Source organism: Papio anubis, chromosome 17 (assembly GCF_008728515.1).
Source record: "Papio anubis isolate 15944 chromosome 17, Panubis1.0, whole genome shotgun sequence".
NCBI classification, from domain to species: domain Eukaryota; kingdom Metazoa; phylum Chordata; class Mammalia; order Primates; family Cercopithecidae; genus Papio; species Papio anubis.
This window is the reverse complement of record NC_044992.1, coordinates 62,657,069-62,680,009: the sequence shown is the minus strand read 5'-3', so window position 1 is coordinate 62,680,009 and position 22,941 is coordinate 62,657,069. Positions and strand designations below refer to the sequence as shown.

Here is a 22,941-nt window from a genome sequence, read left to right as displayed (position 1 = left end):
TTATGGGAGGCTTAGACACATGGTTAGCTAAGGGAAGTCTTCTAAGAAAATAAAGCACCTGATGTGAATTAATTTTTTGGCACCTACCCTGTGCTAGGAGCCTGAATGAAATTTTAGTCTAATGTGCTTTGCAGTGGAAGGTATATATTTTTGTTCAACAAAGGCGTTGGGAATTCAATAACGAATAACATGGACATGGTTCTTGCCCGAAGGAGACAAAAGTATAGTGAGGAGATGAGAGACTTTCAATTACAGAAAATTATACCTACATCTCAACCATGGAGAGGCAGGTTTGGCCAAGGGCAGCATAGGTAGGGAAATCCTGGCCCAGGGGAGAATTGAGCAAAGATTAAAGAAAGGATAGAAATGGCAAGATTGTACAGATTGAGCATAAATAATTTGGTGTTGCTAACGTGTAAACAAAAGCAAAGAATGGAGAGATTTCCTGTATTCTTGAGAATTATTCTGTCATACAGGTGAGAGAACCAGACTGAGAGTCAGAGGATCTGAGCTCTCGTTCCAGAAGAAAGATCTGGGGGAAGTCGTTGCAGGGTAATAATCTAGGCATTTCAGAATCATTTGGGGAGAGAATAATAGTTTTAAAATAAGGGTGGAGTATACATGACTCCAAGATCATCCCCTGCCCTTCAGTCCTGTCTCAACTGAAGCTTCTTTTCAGTCACCTACCTGATACGACAAAAATGATGAAAACATTTATTGCCAACTTCAGGATGGTTGCAAAAAATGAATGAAATAATGAATGTAACAGTGTATTCAAATATTAATCAATAACACTGTTGCTTAGAAATGGATATATAAAATTGACACCAAGACTTATCAAGATTTATACCGGGAGATTTAAATCTGCTTTATGGAGAAAGATAATGCAGTTCTAATTAACATCTTCCAAAGCAATTCATAATATCCATTGTGCTCTTGGCTACTGGATGTCTTTTTCCATAGAATGGTGCTTAGAGTTTTTGTCCAGGGTGGAGAAGAGAAAATAGTACGTCCTTTAGAATTATTTTTAGTCTTTTGGGATCTACTTTTTGTAATTGAGAGAAAAAAAATAGATATTTAAAACTTATCTTCGGAAAGGAAGATGAAATGTCATAATGTTGTCAGTTCTAATAACAAGTGGTGTATCAAATGCAATCTTATTTGAAACTCAGTGGGATTTTCACATAATGTCATATATTTTTACTAAATTTTACTAATGTGGAAAAATAAGTAATTTAGGATATCCAAGGTTATTCTAAAATGATAAATGATAATGTGTGTATATATATATACACACATAAAAATGACAAACTAAAAGTAAATTAAAATGACCATTTAGTCAATATATTCATCAGTAGCTTTCTAAGCTTTGAGATTGGCTTTGAAAACACTATATGGAAAAAACATGATGAAAATAGATTATATTTTTAAAATAACTAAAAATTTTGGTGAGAAAATGTCAAAATTCTGGGAATAAAGCAAATAATTGTTTGACAAAAAATAATTGCATACATAGCAAGTTTTATCTCCTTATATAAAAAATGTAAATGGCACCAATAATGATGTGACATTTTACACTTATTAAAGTGACCAATTTAAAAAGTAAATTCCAACCAGGCAAAGTTACATTTATACAGTATCTTCCTACATTATTTGAAGAGTATAAATTGATATAGCTTTGTGGAAAGTAATTTGACAGTATGCAGTAAAAATAACAGTATTAATTGTTGTGATTTGGTAAGCATTCTATGAATGTATCCTAAGGAAACAACTTAAAAGCAAAATAAGTTATACACATGAAGACATTGATTGCAACATTACTTGGAAATAAATGAGAATCAATCTCGTTTGCAAACGTAGGATAATTCAAAAGCCAGGTAATGTAATTAAGTAACAGAATAGTGCTTTTACTTAATGATATTTTATGTGAGCACTAATGGAATAATAATTAACAGCTTTAGTGCTAGGAAAATGCGTACATAATTTACATGAGAAAGCAAAATTAACAACTGTATATAGGCCGGGCGCAGAGACTTATGCCTATAATCCCAGCACTTTGGGAGGCGAGGCAGAGGTGGGTGGATCACCTGAGGTCAGGAGATCAAGACCGGCCTGACCAACATGATGAAACCCCATCTCTACTAAAAATACAAAATTAGCTGAGCATGGTGGCACATGCCTGTAAACCCAGCTACTTGGGAGGCTGAGACAGGAGAATCGCTTGAACCTGACAGGTGGAGGTTGCAGTGAGCTGAGATTGTGCCATTGCACACCAGCCTGGGCAACAAGAGCAAAGCTCCATCTCAAAAACAAAACAAAACAACTGTACAAAGATACTATGATTGCACTTCAGTAAAGACAATAAATGTAATTAATAGAAATACTTCAGAAACTAGTTCTTAATAATACTAAAAAAATCACATAAATGATTTTTAATAAAAAATCTATAGAAAGGATGCATTAGTTTGAACACTAGTAAATAAAGAAAAGCATCAAACATTTATCTTGACACTTCTGTATAAAGTATACTTGGGGTAGCTAATAGTTGACATATTTTTATGTAGGAGTATTCCAGCTAATTAAAGAAATAAAATCAGAAAGTCAAATCAGTCACTTGTGTACCTTGAAGGAGTTTGAGAAGTATATCAGGTAAAGGACTTTCAGTTGTGAGGAACAGAACCAACAGTGGTTTTCTTGAGCAAAGATAAAACAAGTAGGAGATTGGAGGTTGAAGTAATTGATGGAAAGTTGGAAAACCAGCCTTAGAAAATGACCCAGGCTACTTCAGACATCCAGGAAGCAGGAAGCCACTCAACTAACTTTTAGGAGTCACATTCTGGCCAGGATTCTGAGGCTCTGGGACCCTTCCACTGCTGCTTCTGCATATGAATTTTAACCTCTCTCTCCATCTCTGTCATACCTGTTCAAGATTCAAATCCTGGACATAAGCATCTAAATTTTTGAGCCTAGAGGTCATGTGCACATACGTTTCTCTAGGAGAGTAGTTAAAACAGGGAGGCTCTCATACTTCTTGATTCTGTAAAATGGAGAAGGCAATGCCTTATGCCAATACCAAAAAGCTAACACACGTTCACTGTGCAATTTGTTAATCAAAAAGCAATAAATAATAGAAGACACCAGAAGAAAACAGAAGAAATTCCATGCCTGCTATGTACAGGATACAAGACATCTCATATGTGTCATCATTTAATCCTCACATCTCCAAACTCTTCATGAAAGATACTCTTGTTACCTTTCACACAATCTCACAATTCAGGAGAATAAGTGTGGTTGCTCATGTGAAATTAATAAGGCCAAGGTTTAAATCTAAGTCTTTATAACCATGAAATTCAGCTGCTGTGGGAATCCAGAAAGAAGAAATTATATTCAATCGATGGATTGACTCAACAGATGACATTTACTTCAAACGTTCAAAGTTGAGTAAAAGTTTTGACATCTACCAATAGGGAAGGAGAATATCAGACAGAGGGAACAACATGAGCAAGGATAGAAGAAGGAGTAAAGTTGGGAAGTCTTGGGAAAGTCTTGGGAAAAATATTGAGAACACAGATTGAGGTTAAGACTAAGTTTTAGAAACCTTTGAAGGGTAGTCTAAGAAAAGAATTTGGTCTTGAGTCTGAGCATTTCTGGGAACCACGAGGTAATCTTGGACAGCATGGGTAATATTATTAGAACTATGCTTCAGGAACACTAATTTGACAAAATTTTTATGAAATTATCAGTCGATATACACTAATCTTATTAAAAGGATGTGGCTGGCGCGTTCCACTCTTTATTCAAAGACACAAAACAGTGTTCCTTATATGTTTTGTACTGAAATAATCTTGAAGGAAAACTCTTCCCGTGGATAACTTTAATATAAATAGCCACCTTTCAACTCATATTAAGGTAAAAAAACACACATATAGCAATCTTTGCTTTTTGAACAGCTAACATTTTATTTAAATTGAAAATGGTAGTTGAACATATAAAAATTTCTAAGGATGCTTCATGTTTAATGTAGACCTAATATTTTATTTAGAGAATAAGGAATGAAACCAAGGAAGATAGAATGACATTAAAGACATCAAATTATAAATTAGTGGTAAAGCTAAAAAAAAAAAAGTGTAATTTAGCACTCTGGACACTCAATTCCAATTATGTCTTATTTTACCATACAACTGCTGTCTGCTTTCCTGGCTGCTCTGGGACAAAAACAATCTCATAGAAATTGCTGCAGGTAACCGAACATTCTTTTATAATTTAAGAATAGTCTTTTATATTCCTTTTGCATTTTATTTATCCAAATTCTGTAAAAATTGAGAAGGACATCATCTTAAAAACATCTAACCTAATCTGACTCCAAAAACCGTATCTTGAAACCTGACTTCTAGGTTGTAAAATTATCAACAGCTCAGCAAACTGGCCATTTAAATATCTAATTCCAATGACAGATGAAAAATCATAGGAAATTACATGATTTTTATCTTTCTACATAGAAATAGCAAAGGAAGATTTATTACTAAACCACCCAGTTTCTTAACCAAAAAAAAAAAAAAAAAAAAAAAAAAAAAAAACCTCAAAATACATGTCAAGGGAGCATTTTAGGTTTTTAAATAGAAATTATCAATATGATCTGTCATCGTTATTTACTACATGTGCTGCCCATTTATTTTTCTTTGAAAACAAAAGAAATTTAATCTTCCTTATTTTTCTTGACTTAGCTAACTATATGGCATAGTATTTTGAAAGGGTTAAATAATTTCCTTCTCTTCTGCACATTTATTTATTTCTTTTTGTGTGTGAGGTTCCCCACTAACCATAGCTCTGTCCAAAAGGAAATTAAAATGAAATACATAAGGCATGCTGGGACTTCACACTTCAGAGACTTACAAAGCAATATGGCCTGGTTAAATTGATTGTCACTTTAACTGCCCACATCTACTCTTCAGGAAGGGGGCTTACGGTTTTACTGTTCTTAACGGGACCATATCCCTTTTCCAATAGCTTAATTTAGGTTGTGCTGAAATTCCTATTAAAATCAGAGTCATTAATATTTCATTAAAAATACCCATGATGTCAGAAGCAGTCATTCCGAGCCTGCCAAGTTTCAAAGAAAACTACTCTTTGTCGGGTTGTGCTAACATCCTGATATCTAAACTCACATTTACATTTTTTCATCCACCTGAATAAAAAACAAAAATGAAAGAAGGAATGTATCGAATGACTCCCATTGTCTGATGCCTTCTGTGTTTTGATGTCTTCAGATAATACCATTAGCTCTTGACAATATGATCTTAAAACTTGACTTCAAGGATGTCAAATTATCAACAGATCAGCAGGCTGACCATTTAGATATCTTACTTTTGCACCACAAAATTAGAGCACTTGACAAATGGATATGAGGTTTCTCTGTGTCAAGTGTACTGAAGGATTTTATTTTAACAAAAGTCCTCTAGCCAGAGCCACCTTAAAATCACAGAGCTGTCACATGAATGCATATATAAAATCCCAATCATAACTAAAATGCATCATCATGGACTTAGACAATTACTTGTAGATATTCATTATTCTTTGCTATTTGATTTAGAGAAAAGTTGTTACAGAGTCAAAGCTTTGTTTTTTAGTGTTTGCTTTTAGAGAGAAGATGCCTGCCCAAATACCCAGATAAAATGTGATGGATCTCTTACTCAACTGAGTTAACACTCATTCCTAAACCTGACTCATTCTCTTGGCCTTCCAGCCCAGATCCTCTTCATTGTATCACATTCTACATCTTCACCTGCCCTATGACTTCTAAATGTTTACATTTTCAACATGATGACTTTCTCTATGAAGTTCTGTATAAGCAGTTCTCTGTTGTAGAATATCTTTTCTTTTCCACCCCTTCTTCTAGGAAATATCTATAGCCCACACATGCTTTAGGAATCAGCTAAGATGCTACTTCTTCAGCTGGGAACTCTACTCAATGATCTCATGGTCTTTCCCCCACAACAGCTGGTGACTACTGTTAGACCAGGGATTTTCTATGGCTTGTTTGCAACCATCTCCTTAGCACTTACCATGGTGCCTGGCATACACTAGCTCCTCCTCATGGTGTGTTGTTCTTGATAAACCTAACATAAGAGATTCAGAAAATAAAGCATATGGATTGCTTCCAATACGAAGAAATGGATGAGACACATAGCTTTCTGGCAAAGTCTACAGAATGGCCAAAATTTTGCCACAAACAGAAATGCACAAAGCATATTCTAGGGTGGCAAGTAAGTGACTTTCCAGAATTGCAGCAATGAAAGATAAGGCAGAAATGTAAGTAAGGCTCAAGTATGAATTTTAGGTGCAATATAAAAAAAAAAAAAAAATGCCTCTCCTTTCCGAGTTCCTATTCATTGTTTTAATGAACCTAAATATGATTGCGACTTATTCCCTTGATATTCCTTTTAGTTAAGAACAATTGGTGGAGGACAACATAATGTACAGACTCCTCAAATTAGAGCACTATCTTACCTGAATAGAAATCATTCATATCGTCAACTGGGGAATATTGCCCAAACCCGGTGGTACAGGCTCTGTCATTTTCTTTCTAACCTTTTCCCCTTCAGTGCCCAAGAAAATCACTTCCTTTCATTCTCAGAGAAAATGTAAGAAACTGAAAATCTACATGCCCTCAAATATTCCAGAAAGTTCATTTTTAAATTTCATTCAGAAATTTTCCATTGCACAGAAGGAATGAGCTATCGAAAAGAAGTTCAGTCCAAAGAAGGCATTTTTTTAACTTAAAATTGAGATGTCCCACTATGTTTCTCAATTAAGAATGAATTGAATTTTATACTAAAAGGTTCATATTAAGTAATAAATAATGATGTCTAAAAAAGTAATTAATACAAATAATTTTTAAAAATCAATCAGAATGTTTCTTTGCCACACGAAGGATCAGTCTCTGGATACATGTATCCAAAAAGAGAAAGCATTCTGATTCAGGCTCAATTCAAAACATGGAATGAGGCGACAGAGCGAGACTCCGTCTCAAAATAAACAAACAAACAAACAAACAAAAAAACAAAAAAAAAAGAACATGGAATGAAGAATGTACTTATAAGAAGAAAATGAAATTATTAGCCAGTTGAATCCTAAAGGAAGAAAGGAGAAAATAGAAAGGAATTAGTCCATAGGCTTTTCTGGTCCAAGCAATGACTCAAAATTAGATGTGATAACTATGTGTAAGCATTTGAATTATATAAGCATTACAGAAGAATAAAAAACATGTTAAAATAGAAGAGATTATGTGATCATTAATAAAATAAGAAATGTGGTCTGAATAAAAGGAGGAAGCACTCTGAGATGAGTTATCTTGGTTCTTCTATTTTATAAGTAAAAGTTACATAAAACCACATTTTTATAGTATTTAGATACTTATTTGAGCAAGTAGATATACAGGATTATCTAAACCTGCCAAATTGATGTCCCAGTCAAGCATCTCTTTATTTCTAAAATGGTAGGGCAATAACAAAAACGACAGCCTAATCTTGTCTCTCTCTTTCTCTCTCTCTCTCTCTTTTTTTGTTTTTGTTTGAATGAAAAGAGGAAATGCTCAGAAGTTCACAAGAGACAGAGCAGCCATAAACTCTCAGTTTGATCTCCAGGCCAAAGACATGTAGATAAATTCAGATTCAACTAGGGCAGGATTAACACAAGACATGATTGAATCGGAGCAAAGACAGCCAGTCCAGACTCCCCTGCCTGATTTCTGGCACTCAATCCATTTTGATTGTACCTTAGCCAGGGCCTGTAATGCATTGAACATCTGCTTAACTATATTTTGTATTGTAGTAAAATCAAAAAGAGGTGCAGTGGGGGCAGTGCTCGCATTCAGTAGTTTTCCTGCTTAGATCACTCATTGGATTTGCTGATAAAGAAAGAAAGAAATCATAGAGGAAGAGAAGAAAAGAGAAGAGAAAAAAAATCAGATGCATAAAACATATCTAAAACATATTTAAAAGCATCATTTGGCTAGAATGACTCAGAACACATGAAAACTATGCTAACTACAAAATCTTCATTTTAATACTTCTAGATTAAAATCTCATTTTCACCTCGTAATTATATTTGACAGTTAGATTGTTCTTTTCTCACAAGTGCTAAGTAGCAATATAGTTCAGTCCAGGAGTAGGCAAACTTTTTCTGCAAAGGGGATGATGATATTTTAGGATGTCCAGGCCAGATAGTCTCTTTCACAATGATATCACTTTGCTTGTATAGGGCAAAAGCAACTACAGATAACATGTTAAAAAAAAAAAAATGGTGTGATTGTGTTTCAATAAAACTTTATTTAAAAATGGCCAGATCAATTTGACATGCATGCAGTCATCTGCCAACCCTGGTTGAGGTAATTGCCTTTATCATGCATTATTTAGAAACTCGGAATCTGCAAGCCTTTGACATACAAGGAAGAAAGTAAAGTAATATTTTTTTTGCATATTGACAAAGATCCAAACTTTACAATTTTCAAATCAAATCGCAAAAACATTGAGTGGCATACATGTGGTGAAAGAGCTAGTCAATGCTTAAAGCAGGATTCTAGCATGATTTGTCAAACTCCAAAATCTGCACTTTTATAAGTTCATCCTGCTACTGTCTTCAAGTAATTGGCCAAAATTTGATAAGCAAATCAGAAAGTAATTAAGGATGCTTACTTCAAAAAGATGTGTTTTCTAAAATTCCCATGCCCCTCCAGACATGTGCTTAAGAAAATACATGTTTGGGAAATAATCAGGACCCAGAACTGTTCACAAAATTTAGTTCAAATGCTCTATTTTTAGTGAAAAATTTTATTTGCACAAAAGATTATGCATAAATATTTTTCTTTACTCTTTCATGAAATATATTTTCCAGTTGATACCTTGCCCTTTTTTAATGGTATTTTTTGAAACATGAAAAAATATGTAAAATTGAAAAATTTTAAATTATTTCTATGATGATTTATTTTTCTCCTTTTGCTTTTGTGGAAAAGGAGGAAATACTGGAAAGACCACTCTGAAGACCAGATACATATTCACCAATAGTTTATTCTAATTTAAAAAATTACCTTATGATTTTAACAGTCTGAAATTTATCTTGATACATGATTTCAAAGAGTAGTAAAACTAATTTTTTTCTATAAGTCATTCATTGTGACTGTTTACTGAATAAAACTGTCCCTTTTCAAAGGGCTTGAAAGGGCTTATTTTCATTACATACTATTTATACCTTTATTAAATATTAAAGTTTTGTAGACCTAGTGTGATGGTTGAGTGTCAACTTGATTGGATTGAAGGATACAAAGTATTGGGTGCGTCTTTGAGGGTGTTGTCAAAGGAGATTAACATTTGAGTCAGTGGGATGGGAAAGGCAGACTCACCCTTAACCTGGGTGGGCACCCTGCCAGCACAGCTAGAATAGAAGCAGGCAGAAAAATGTGAAAAGAGAGACTGGTCTAGCCTCCCAGCCTACATCTTTCTCCTGTGCTGGATGCTTCCTGCTCTTGAACATCAGATTCCAAGTTCTTCAGTTTTGGAACTCGGACTGGCTCTCCTTGCTCCTCAGCCTACAGACCGCCTTTTTTTTTTTTTTTTTTTTTTTTGAGATGGAGTCTCGCTCTGCCGCCCAGGCTGGAGTGCAGTGGCCGGATCTCAGCTCACTGCAAGCTCCGCCTCCCGGGTTCACACCATTCTCCTGCCTCAGCCTCCCGAGTAGTTGGGACTACAGGCGCCCGCCACCTCGCCCGGCTAATTTTTTTGTATTTTTTAGTAGAGACGGAGTTTCACCGTGTTAGCCAGGATGGTCTCGATCTCCTGACCTCGTGATCCGCCCGTCTCGGCCTCCCAAAGTGCTGGGATTACAGGCTTGAGCCACCGCGACTGGCCCAGACCGCCTTTTATAGGACCTTGTGATCATGTGAGTTAATACGTAATAAACTCATATATATATATTCGATTAGTTCTGTCCAGCTAGAGAACCCTGGCTAATACAAATTTTGGTACCAGGAGTGGTTCTAGAGGAATAGAATATTAAGGATGAAGTTCTTTCACGGATTTTGGGGTTTCTGGAGTTGGCTGCTTAATATGATTAGACCCAAAAATGCTAAGGACTCTACTTCTGATAGTATAGAGAACACTGATGGTCCTTGGCATGACCTGTTTAGAGAGTTATGCAAAATAAATGCATTTGACACTCCTGATTCATTGCTCGTGAGAGCCAAGGAGTTCAGTGATTCTATATATAACACCTTTGACCATATGTGGAGAACCAAGGAACATAATGAAGCTGGTTGGTTGCTCCTAAGTTCAGTGGACAAACTGATGAAAGAAAATGATGAACTCCAGGATTCTATCTCCCAGCTTCAGAAGCAGATACTGAGCTACAAATCTGCTAAGATTGCCCCAAGTGAGTCTTATTTCCTGTAGAGAAAGAGCTGAAATTGTGGAAAAACAAACATAAGCTCTTATCATGAAAGTGGCTGACCTGCAAGGAAAAGTGCATGCACGGCCTCGCCAGGTGTCTACTGTTAAAGTGAGGGCATTGATTGGAAAAGAATGGGACCCTGAAACTTGGAATGGGGATGTGTGGGAGGACCCTGATGAAGCTGGGGACACTTAGTTTGTAAACTCGGATGAACCTTTTTTGCCAGAAGAAACAGCTTCCCCATTTCCCATTAGTGCCAACATCCCCTCCCCTACCCATGCAGCCACCAGACTTTCCACCTTTGTCTGAGGAGATAAACCCTGTGCTGCCTGAGGCAACAGTGGTGGCCTCCCATGAGGCAGTTGCCAGGCAAGACAATGTTGATTATCCTCAGGAGTCACCCCTAACACTCCTGTTTGCTTCTAGACCTATAATTAGACTAAAGTCCTGGTGGGCCCATAGAGATGGGACTGAGAGTGTGACCCACGAGGAGATGCACTACACTTGAAAAGAATTGCTTGAGTTTTCTAATTTATATAAACAGGAATCTGGAGAACAGGCCTGGGAATAGATACCAAGGGTGTGGGATAATGGTGGAAGGAACATAGAGTTGGATCAGGCTGAATTTATTGATTTGGGCCCACTAAGTATGGACTCTGCATTTAATGTTGCAGTTCGGGGAGCTAAAAAAAAGTTCTAATAGTTTATTTGCTTGGTTAGCTGAAATATGGATTAAAAGTTTTCCCACTGTGAGTTAGGTGAAATGCCTGATCTCCCTTGGCTTAATGTAGAGGAAGGGATCCAAAGGCTTAGGGAGATTGGAATGGTGGAATGGATTAGCCACTTTAGACCTACTCATCCCAGCTGGGAGGGTCCAGAAGATATACCCTTGACCAATGCCTTGCAAAATAGATTTGTGAGGGCAGCACCTGCATCTTTGAAGAGCGCTCTTCTTTGTATGTCAGATCTAACAGTGGGAACTGCAGTCACTCAACTACAAAATTTAAAAACAATGGGAATAATTGGATGCCAAGGTGGCAGGGGCCAAGTGGCAGCACTCAAACATCAAAGGCAAGCTGGGCATAGCAACCGTAATGGACAGCAGAGGGAAAGCGGCAATCAGAATAGTCTGACTCATGTAGAGCTGTGGCATTGGCTAATTAATCACTGTGTTCCTAGAAGTAAAATTGATAGGAAGCCTACTGCATTTCTACTTAATTTATATAAACAAAAAACTTAGAGGTCAAAAGGACAAAAGACTAATTTGAATTATAAAAACAGAGAATCACGCCCCCTCAATCAATTTCCAGACTTAAGACAATTTACAGACCCAGAACCCCTTTAATTTAGGAAGGACACCACTACATTACTGATAATTTATGCAGTGAATCTTTATGGAGCAAGGCCCTGCCATCTTCTGCAGATGACTACTGGAACAGCACTTGGCCCATTACTGGGCTTTGGTGGAAACGGAACATTTGACTATGGGTCATCAAGTCACCATGTGGCTTGCACTGCCCATCATGAACTGAATGCTTTCTGACCCATCTAGCCATTAAGTGGGTTGTGCACAGCAGCATTTCATCATCAAATGGAAGTGGTATATACATGATGAGGCTCCAGCAGGTCCTGAAGGCACAAGTAAGTTACATGAGGAAGTGTCTCAAATGCCCATGGTCTCCACTCTTGCCACCCTGCCTCCTCTCCCCTATCCTACACTGATGGCCTCAGGGGAGCTCCCTATGATCAGGTGACAGAGAAAGAGAAGACTAGGGCCTGATTCACAGATGGTTCTGCACAAAATGCAGGCATCACCCAAAAGTAGACAGCTACAGCACTACAGCCCCTTTCTAGGACATTCCTGAAGGACAGCAGTGAAGGGAAATCTCCCCAGTGGGCAGAAATTTGAGCAGTCCACCTGGTTGTACACTTTGCATGAAAGAAGGAATGGCCAGATGTGCGATTATAAATTCATTCATGGGCTGTAGCCAATGGGTTTGGCTGGATGGTCAGGACTTGGAAGAAGCAGATTGGAAAATTGGTGACAAAGAAATTTGGGGAAGAGGTATGTAGATGGACCTCTCTGAGTGGTCAAAAAATGTGAAGATATTTGTATCCCATGTGAGTGCTCACCAACAGGTGGCCTCAGCAGAGGAGGATTTTAATAATCAAAGAGATAGGATGACTTGTTTTGTGGACACCACTCAGTCTCTTTCCCAAGCCACCCCTGTCATCACTCAATGGGCCCATGAATCAAGTGCCATGGTGGCAGGGATGGAGGTTACACACGTGCTCAGCAACATGGACTTCCACTCACCAAGGCTGACCTGGCTACAGCCACTGCTGAGTGCTCAATTTGCCAGCAGCAGAGACCAACACTGAGCCCTTGATATGGCACCATTCCTCAGGGTGATCTGCTAGCTACCTGGTGGCCGATTGATTATATTGGACCTCTACCAACATGGAAAGAGCAGAGGTTTGTCCTCACTGGAACAGACACAGACTCCAGATATGGGTTTGCCTATCCTGCACGCAGTGCTTCTGCCAAGCCTACCGTCTGTGAACTCATGGAATACCTTATTTACCGTCACAGTATTCCATACAGCATGGCCTCTGACCAAGGAACTCACTTTATGGCTAAAGAAATGTGGCACTGGGCTCGTGCTTATGAAATTCACTGGCCTTACCATGTTCTCAATCATCCTGAAGCAGCTGGATTGATAAATGGCGGAACGACCTTTTGAAGTCACAATTACAACCCAACTAGGTGATAATACTTCGGAGGGCTGGGACAAAGTTCTCCAGAAGGCCATGTATGCTCTGACTCAGCATCTAATGTATGGTACTATTTCTCCCATAGCCAGGATTCACGGGTCTAGAAATCAAGGGGTGGAAGTGGCACTACTCACCATCACCCCTAGTGATCCACTAGCAAAATTTTTGCTTCCTGTTCCCGTGACATTATGTTCTGCTGGCCTAAAGGTGTTAGTTCTGGAGGGAGGAACACTGACACCAGGAGACACAACAACGATGCCATTAAACTGGAATTTATGATTGCCACCTGGACACTTTGCGCTCCTCCTACCTTGAAGTCAACAGGCTAAGAAGGGACTGGAGTGACTGGAGTGACTGACTGAGACTGTCAAGATGAAATCGATCTACTACTCCACAATGGAGGTAGGAAAAGTATGCATGGAATCCATTAGGGCATCTCTTAGTATTACCATGTCCTAAGATTAAGGTCAATGGGAAACTATAATAGTCCAATCCAGGTAGGACTACAAATTACCCAGACCCTTCAGGAATAAAGGTTTGGGTCACACCACCAGGAAAAAAAAAAAAAAAAAAATCCATGACCTGCTGAGTGAGGTGCTTGCTGAAGGCAAAGGGAATACAGAATGGGTGGTAGAAGGTAGTCATCAATACCACCTATGACCACATGACCAGCTGCAGAAATGAGGACTGTAATTGTCATGAGTATTTCCTCCTTCTTTTGGTAAACATGTTTGTGCATGTACACACTTTTACTAAGAAAATATCTTCATTTTATTTCCTTTCTCCTTTATCATGTGACATAAAGTTTATTGACTTCGCATCAGCATTTAAGTGTTGTTAACTTTATGTACTAATATTTGGGTTGGGGATTGGTGCCTTTCTGGTTGTAGGAAGGATAGTTGTATTATGTTAGGCATAATTATGACCTTATTATTTTCTTCATTTGAAGATTGTGTATGATCTCAGGAGATGTGTATGGGTTCAAGTTAACAAGGGGTAGACTTGTGATGGTTAATACTGAGTGTCAACTTAACTGGATTGAAGGATACAAAGTATTCATTCTGGGTGTGTCTGTAAGGGTGTTGCCAAAGGAGATGAACATTTGAGTCAGTGGGCTGGGAAAGGCAGATCCACCCTTAATCTGTGTGGACACCATCTAATTAGCTGCCAGTTCAGCCAGAATATAAAGTAGGCAGAAAAACGAGAAAAGCCTAGACTGGTTTAGCCTCCTAGCCTACATGTTTCTCCCATGCTGGATGCTTCCTGCCCTCAAACACTGGACTCCAAGTTCTTCAGTTTTGGAACTCAGACTGGCTCTCCTTGCTCCTCAGCCTGCAGATGGCCTATTGTGGGACCTTGTGATCATGTGAGTTAATACTCAATAAACTCCCCTTTATATAGACCTATACCTATCTATATCTCTATCTATCTATCTATCTATCTATCTATCTATCTATCTATCTATCTATCTATCTATCTATCTATCTATCTTCCATTAGTTCTGTCCCTCTAGAGAACCCTGACTAAAACACCTAGCTTGGAAACTGAGAAATTTATTTTTAATTTCACTAATATGTTATTTCTTCTATAGCATCAAAATTCTACTTACTGCAACTCTATAATACTTAAACATTCCTTTATCCCTCAAACCTCACTAACTCTTCTCCCCTGTTTGTTATCCAAACCTCATTTTAGATTTTATTTATATTGTTTACTTTTTGTAATTCCTTTAACCTAAACACAGATCAAATGCTTCCTGACAGAATGACAAGTTGAAGCATGAGTATTAAGATGTTACACGTTAGCTGACTGAAAGGAAAATAAAAAGAGATGGGCAAGTGCTCTGAGTATGTGGGAAGTCCCAGGAGGTTGCTGTTCTTCAGCAACATGCACTGAGGTCCACTCTTGTGGAACCAGCCACCATCTCTTCCCATTTGGATCAGTCTTCACCTTTCTTGCCTCAGAGGTAGGGAGGTCTTGTGGTTTTAAATATTTCACTTAGAGGGGCTCCACAATTGTTTTTTCCAATCACATGTATTTGTTTCCTCCCAAAGAATTAGAATTAGGAGATTATACATTGGTCTGCTTGAGACTATTATTTTGCAAGAGTGTGACGAGGTTAGCATGAGAAGGCAAAACTAGACTGCTTCTTGTAACTCTAGCCAATGTGCTTTTATATTGTTGATGGTTCTCCACCAAGAGGAATGTATTAATCCTTTTTCACACTGCTAGTAAAGGCATACCCAAGACTGGACAATTTACAAAAGAAAGAGGTTTATTCGACTTACAGTTCCACGTGGCTGGGGAGGACTCACAATCTGGTGGGATGTGAAAGGCATGATGGTGGCAGACAAGAGAAGAAGGCTTGTGCAGGGAAAGTCCCATATTTGAAATCATCAGATCTCCTGATACTCACTCACTGTCAGGAGAACAGGGCAGGAAAAATCCAAGGCCATAATTCAGTCACCTCCCACTGTCTCCCTCCCACAACATGTGAGAATTCAAGATGAGATCTGAGCGGGGACACAGCCAAACCATATGAAAGAAGAAAGGCTCAAAGAACATTCCAAATGACTGCAAATACCTCCACTGGTGACCTCACTAATTTAAAGGAATAGCAGCAAACATTTTAAGATATCGTTCTCCACCTTTACTACTTTGCTCTCTTCTGCTCTTTCTTGTAGGGAGCCAATTGTGGACTTCTTGCTAATTCTTTCAATTGGGTGCAATTCGTTCTACACTTATTTATGTTTGGTTAAGGGCCCTTAACTTGTTTTATTGACTGTACTAATTGACTGTACCTGCCATTGACTGTAGAAATACATTGTTGCTATATTTACTTCATAAATCTCATTTTATTTTTGATGAGGAGGTTTTAAAAATTTAAACTCCCATGTTGTCTCATTTCTTGCAAGTTTCTGGATTGCATTTTTTTGCCCAGTGCACATTTTTAACTTATATATATATATATATATGTTTTTGAGGCGGAGTCTCACTCCTGTCGCCCAGGCTGGAGTGCAGTGGCGGGATCTCAGCTCACTGCAAGCTCCAGCCTCCCAGGTTCACGCCATTCTCCTGCCCCTCAGCCTCCCAGTGCTGGGACTACTGAAGCCACCTCATTAGCTAGTTTTTTTGTATGTTTTAAGTGAGGCGGGGTTTCACCCGTGTTGGCAGGATGGTCTTGATCTCTGACCTGCATTGATCCGCCCATCTCAGCCCCCCAAAGTGCTGGGATTACAGGGACTTATACTTTTAATTGAGGAGTTTTATCCTATTTGTATTTAGTGTCATCACTAATAAATTTACTGTTTGGATATCAGGTTTCATCATTCCTATCTTATGTTTCTGTCTGTTTTCTTTTTAATTTTTAGTGTGAGTTATAATTTGTCTTGAATATTTAACAAGTACGATTTTTAATTACACAAATGGTCACCTTTTATTTTGTTGAAAAAAGCACAGTTGAACTTAATCTTTTCTGTTTACCAGTGTCAATGATAAAGTAGTATTTATTTATTCCTCCCTATTTAAAATGAGGAAAGTAGCACATTTTTATTTCTTCTTTAAATGTCAGTCGCCCAGTTTCAGGGATATCACCCAGCAATTTAGAATCTCTTTATATGATTAACATTTTATGTGTCTGCTTTTATAAGAATTAGTTGCACTTTGTTTTAAAATTACACTTATAATGCTTGTTTTTCCATAACTAGTTTAAATAGTTTTTGTGCTTTCCACCTATAATGCTTTCTAGAAACTGCCCACTTTTGAAGTCTTTATTGTGATACAGTTAGCTAAAGGATATCTTCAATTCATGCTTTCAGAGAAAGTATAGGAGCCTGTATTGTCATTATATTCATATTTGAATTGTACTTTGTTTGATAATAGGTGTCTTTTGAAATAACCTATTTCCTTCAAACCTTGAATTATTGTGTTTAATGCTGAGGAGAAGGCATTGAAAGGAGCCTGAATTTTTGTTACTATTAGTAGCAAATTTTGTTTTATTTACATTGTTTACTTGACATTTTTGGATTCTTATTCTTTTGAGATGCAGTTGTATATATTAGTCTATTTTGATTAATTTTGCCTGATGTATAGCCTACTTATATATTCTTCAGATTTGGGTCTTTTACTCAGGATTATATCTTATTCTATTTTTATTATTGCTTCTGCTTCATATTTTCCAGTCTCATTTTCTGGAATTCCAGTATTCCATATACTCCTCTCTACTTTCTATCACTACTACTTAACATATCTTAGTTAAGACATTCTAAATTGGATTTTTTTGTTAGAGCAACCCAACCTAATATGAATAGATATGATACACATTTTCAGTACCACTTCAGCAGCACAAAGCGTAAGACAAGTTGGCGTTTTCAACAGTGGCAGTTTATCTCTTCTTGCTTGGGGAAAATGCCTTACTGGGGACAGCTATCAATGGTCCCTGTTCCGTTTTGCTTGCCTTCACTCCCAGTGCACAGTATGTCTGTCTCTGATATTCTTTTTGGTGCTGCTGTCTGAAATATCAGTGACAGGGTCTGCCTGATCAAGAAGAAAGTTCATTGTCTTTCAGACTTTCTGCCTGGCATATTTCTCTCACAGATTCTTCCAAATACGTTTCTCATCTGGGACACAAAGGAAAACTCATTTGGAGCACTTGATCTCAATCCCAAGCCCTATTTTGGCCATAAGTCTCCACCACGCTCTGTCTGAGTTGGGCATGTTAGAAGGATTTTACCACAATTTTTTCCAAATTAATCTTGTCTAAACTATTTTTTCAGAAGAAAGATTTAGTAATTTAGGGTCTTCCTTTAATCTCATCATATCTTTATCCAGTTTTCATGGCAAAGTTTTAGGATGCAGATAGTATTTCGTTTTCTCTCTCTCTCTCTCTTTTTTTTTTCTTTTTTTGATGGATTCTCTCTCTGTCGCCCAGGCTGGAGTGCAGTGGCACAGACTTGACTCACTGCAACCTCCGCCTGCTGGGTTCAAGCAATTCTCCTGCCTCAGCCTCCTGAGTAGCTAAAACTATAGGCATGTGCTACCACACCTGGATAATTTTTGTATTTTTAGTAGAGATGGGGTTTCACCACCTTGGCCTTGCTGGTCTTAAACTCCTGACCTGCAGTGATCAGACAGCCTCGGCCTCCCAAAGTGCTGGGATTTCAGGCATGAGCCATTGCGCCTGGCCAGAGAAAGTAAACTTTGAAGGCCCCGGTGAGATACGAATTCTATCTCTTACAATAAAGCAAAGCAGAGAGAGTAAGATAATCTCCTTGGATATTTCATATGTTCAAATCTAAGTTTTGAACCTGGCATTATTTAGGCATCTGTGTACAAATTACTGACTTTTTAAAAACACTGTTTTAAGAAATTTATTTTAATTGACAAGGAAAAATTACATATACAGTACTTACGGTATACAGCATGAGGCGATGTTACATGTACACCTTGTAGAATGGCTATCTGGCTATGTCAAGCTATTTAACATATGCCTTACTTCAAATATGTACCATTTCCTTTTGTAATGAGAAGACTTTAAATGTACTCTCTTAGCAACTTTCAAATATTAAATATATTACTATTAACTGTGGTCACTATGACGTACAATTGATCTCTTGAGCTTATGCCTCATATCTAATGGAAATACTATGTGTCCTTTGAATTCACATGTCCCCAGTCCCCAGACCACCTCGCCAGCCTCTGGGAAACACAATTTTCCTCTCTGTTTCTGTGACTTACTGAAAACTCTTGACCCTTAATACTAATGAGCAATCATTGGTTTTCAATTAACAGTGGGGTCTCAGACAAAAAAAAAAAAAAAGAGAGAGAGAGAGAGATGTTAGTTATAAATAAATGTGCTTTGTTGTTTGTTTGTTTTTAGTTTTTAGTTTTTTTGAGACAGAGTCTTGTTCTGTCACTCAAGCTGGAGTGTAGTGGTGTGATCTTGGCTCACAGCAACCTCTGCCTCCCGGGTTCAAGCGATTCTCCCACCTCAGCCTCTGGAGGAGCTGGGATTACAGGCACGCAACACCGTGCCCAGCTAATTTTTTGTATTTTTAGTAGAGACGGTGTTTCATCATGTTGGTCTGGCTAATCTCCAACTCCCGACCTCAAGTGATCCACCCACTTCGGCCTCCCAAAGTGCTGGGATTACAGGCATGAGCCACCGCCCAGCCTAAAACGTCCTTTTTGGTTAAAAACAAAAAAAACCAAAAACAAACAAAAAAAAACTGGCTACTAAAAATGTAAAATCACACATGTGGCTTTCACGTGTGACATGTTTGATTTTCATACGACCAGCACTATGTAGAAAACTAGCAAAGCCACTGGTGTGTCTAGGACAGACTGCGGGAAAGGAAGAAAGGCCAGAGGGCACAACGGAGGGCTGACCATAGTCCAGATGGACAAGTGGCCTGTCGACTGTTGCAAAGATGTCAGCTTTCATTCTGAGTGAACTGCACATCCAAACCATTACCGAGTCTGAAGCAGAGAACATTTGTGCCGACATCATATTTAAAAGGGTCTCTACGTTTGGTGTTTTGTGCCTGAACATCAATGAGGCAAAGGTAAAGTCAGGAGAATGAGTTCAAAGGCTATTTTATGAATTGAGTCAAGAGATGATGATAACTATGATTGGAACAATCAGTAAGAGAAAACATCTTCTGGAAATCACAACAAATATAAAACGGATGAAAAATAAGAGGAAAAAATCATGAAAATAGGAATAATTCTAAGAGGTTCAGAGAGGGGATAAAATAAATAATAATGATGGACAATTTCCCAAACCTGAAAATGGGTCTTCAATTTGGAACAGCCACTAACTAAAAAAGCAATCATCAAAAAGATGCACTGTTTCATAATTCAGACATTCAAAAAATAAAATGGATATACTAAAAACATATGGAGGAGGAATAAAACAGATCACCTACTAAGAATCTGAAATTAAACTTCTCAGTGGAAACTTCGAATACTATACTAAGAATTTGAAATTAAACTTCTCAGTGGAAACTTTGAATACTAGTAGAATATTGAGTACTAGTAGAGTATCTCAAGCACAGAAGAAAGCCCAAGGAGAATAATTTTGCACGAGGAGCCCACGGCAGCTAGTGCAAAGAAGAAGGCAAAGCTCAGTGTGTACTAAGGGATAGGGGGTGAAATTAACAGCATGCTAGGATCTGTGCTTTCAATATTAGAAAAACTTAGTGACAGGAGCTTGATGGGATTTTTAGAACAAAGGTATAAAGATATTTAAGCAAATATAAAATCAGTAAGTGAGGAAATTTGAAAAGTAGCATGTAAGCAATGATTTATAACATAAACACTGTTAACAGATTAAATCCCCAAATTGTGATAATATTATATGATACAGTGGGACAAGGGAACGTATGAGTATACAACAAAGTTAAACCCTTCTTCTCCTATTACAGGAATTTGATAGATAATGTCGGAAATTGATAAATATGTATGAATACAAATTTATACAAAATATAAGCACATTACTATTTCCTAAATATATTTTAAAATATAAACAGGCCGGGCGAGGTGGCTTACGCCTGTAATCCATGCACTTTGGGAGGCTGAGGCGGGTGGATGACGAGGTCAGGAGTTCGAGACCAGCCTGGCCAACATGGTGAAACCCTGTCTGTATTAAAATTACAAAAATTAGCCAGGCGCAGTGGCAGGCGCCTATAATCCCAGCTGCTCAGGAGGCTGAGGCAGAATTGCTTGAACCCTGGAGGTGGAGGTTGCAGTGAGCCAAGATCACGCCACTGCACTCCCATTTGGGTGACAGAGCAAGACTTCACCTTGAAATATATATATGTAAATATATGTATATAGCGATATATGCATATATGCAAATATATGTAAATATATACACAAAAATAGATAAATAGATGAAGGTAAACAGCAAAAAATATAGAAAAGATTTGTCTCTCAGAAGCAGGATTAGGTATTCAGAAAGAATAGTATTTTTCTTAGAAACATTTGGTACTGTTGTCAATTTTGTGAGATGGATTGGATTACTGGTGTCAGTATTCACTCCTTTGTAACGACTACATTCTCACATAACTGTAGAGCCCCCCTCATGTACAGAGAAATGTTCCTGACACTGCTACAGGACTTGGATGTACACCCACGTAATTTTCTCTAGCCAGTGGAAAGGTAGGAGGCATGAGACACACACGGAGGCTTTAAACATGTTTTTGGTATTTTATTTGCCTACTTGTGCTTCTCAGATTCACCAAGAAGAGAACAGAATGCTACTGGCCTAAGGAGAATGTAGAAACCTGTGGTGCCAGCTTGAACCCAACTTTACCATGTAGTGAAGCCCAGCTTCTTCCAGTCAAGTCCGAGGAGCCATAGTTGGTCAACCCATGAGTAAGAAAATGGTGGCAGTTGCCATAAGCCAAGAAAAATATGGTGGTGTAAGACACTGAGAACTTCGAAGTTGATTAATCCAAATTAACTAATACTCTACCTTTATGATACATACACCATGAGAAAATTCATCAAAACAAATGTTATGCTAATTAAAAATAATAATAACAAAAAAGGAATCAGTGGGAAAGTTAGGATTCCACACACTGGAACTTCATCTGCTCAAATAAAGTAGTCATATATCTATCTGTTTACTTCATTCTGACATCAAAATCTGTTCTCAGCCAGGCGTGATGGCACATGGGCACATAAGTCCAGTGTTTTGGGAGGCTGAGGTGGGAGGATTGCTTGAGCCCAGGAGTTTGAGACCAGCCTGGGCAACATGGTAAGACCCTATCTCCACAAAAGATTAAAAAATTATTTGGGCGTGGTGGCTCATGCCTGTGGTCCCAGCTACTTGGGAGGCTGAGGCAGGAGGATCGTTTCAGCCCAGGAGGTCGAGGCTGCAGTGAGCCATAATTGAGCCACTGCACTTCAGGCTGGGCAACAGAGCCAGACCCTGTGTCAAACAAACAAACAAACAAACAAAAAGTAAAAGAAAAGAAAATTTTAAAAAAGAATAGAAAAAGTCTGTTCTCTTCCCAGGAATAGCATAAGTGACTCAGCATAAGCAATCTGCTGCGTCACTGTTATCCAAAAACCCTGGAAATTATACAGATTATAAACATTCTTTCTTTGGATCTGTGACCTTCTTTTTCAGAAGGCTGCTCTCTATTTCTGGCCCTGCAGCAACTTCACCCTCAAGGCTTTTCCAACCAGTTTCCCTGTTCTGAGAGTGCTGCTATCTGCTTCCATCCGGTGTTCCCCCATCCCACTGTTGAAAGGGAAATCAGTTCCATTAGTTTAGAGCAGTGCAATATCACAGAGTGGAAGAGGCCAGGGAGAGATTCATGGGCACAGATCATGGGGGGATTGAGTGGGTTTTGAAAGGAAGATAAGCATGGGATGGATAAAACAGAGTACTCAGGGGTCTCCTTTCTACCTTAGGAAATAGAAAATCACTTTTAAGATCCCCAAAGGGAAATCAATGGCTTTCTCCCCCATGGTGAAACTTTCTTGTCTTAACAGGAACGACATAAATAACACTTTTATTATAAGGAAGAATCGGCCTCTTATTAAGACTCATAAATCAACAGTTATTTTATTTTCACAACATGACCCCCAAATGTAATTTTAATGTGAAACATATTTTAAATGGCATGTGGGTATACATAATTTATATTTGTTTACATATATGGTACTGAGATATCTACTTTTATGTTTGAACACATATTGTATTATTTGGGAGAC

General features: G+C 38.1%; 1 long non-coding RNA gene across 1 annotated transcript; it reads left to right on the top strand.

Moving 5' to 3' along the window:
• Positions 1-277: 277 nt before the first annotated feature.
• LOC110741517 lies at positions 278-21,845 on the top strand. Its single transcript, XR_002517769.2, has 2 exons — positions 278-552; positions 21,450-21,845. It is a non-coding gene; the product is annotated as an uncharacterized LOC110741517 (long non-coding RNA).
• Positions 21,846-22,941: the final 1,096 nt, after the last annotated feature.